Genomic DNA, 774 nt, shown 5'->3' with positions numbered 1-774 from the left:
ATTTGCGGAATTGTCCCCAAGCAATTGGTTAAGTTATTAGACCGATAGTAAGTTTTTATGTGGGAGAGGCCACTGCTAGCATGCCATCCCTTACTTGGAATTCTATGAACTTATGATTGGAACTATTAGCAAGCATCCGCAAGTACTAAAGCTCATTCAGGTAAAACCCAACCATAGCATTAAGATATATTGGCCCCCCTTCAATCCCGTACGAATCAATTTCTATGGTAGGAAGAAGCTTCTGTCACTCTTGCCCTTCAATTCATAGTCCTATCAACATACAACTAACTCTACGGTGTGATCCACACGCGCGCTCGTATGATGGGCACCAAAGGACAACAACATAACCACAAGCAAATTAAACCAATCATAGCAATTCACCAATTGCCCTAAAGGCCAACAAAAATCTACTTAAACATCATAGAATGGCAACACATCATTGGATAATAATATGAAGCATAAAGCACCATGTTCAAGTAAGGGGTACATCGAGTTCCGGGAGAGTGGACCGCTGAATATAAATGAGGGAAGGTGATGGAGGTGTTGGTGAAGATGACGGAGTTGTTGGTGTAGATCATTGTCACACGATGATTGCCACGGCGGCATTCCGGCGCCACCGGGAGAGAGGAGGAAGAGCCCCCCTCCTTCTTCTTCTTTCTTGGCCTCCCCCCTAGATGGGAAGAGAGTTTCCCCTCTGGTCCTTGGTTTCCATGGCTCCCGGTGGACAGGAGCCCCTCCGAGATTGGATCTCTCTCTCTCTCTCTCTCTCTCTCT

Source organism: Triticum dicoccoides, chromosome 2B (genome assembly GCF_002162155.2).
Source record: "Triticum dicoccoides isolate Atlit2015 ecotype Zavitan chromosome 2B, WEW_v2.0, whole genome shotgun sequence".
Classification (NCBI taxonomy): domain Eukaryota; kingdom Viridiplantae; phylum Streptophyta; class Magnoliopsida; order Poales; family Poaceae; genus Triticum; species Triticum dicoccoides.
This window is presented reverse-complemented; position numbering follows the sequence as displayed.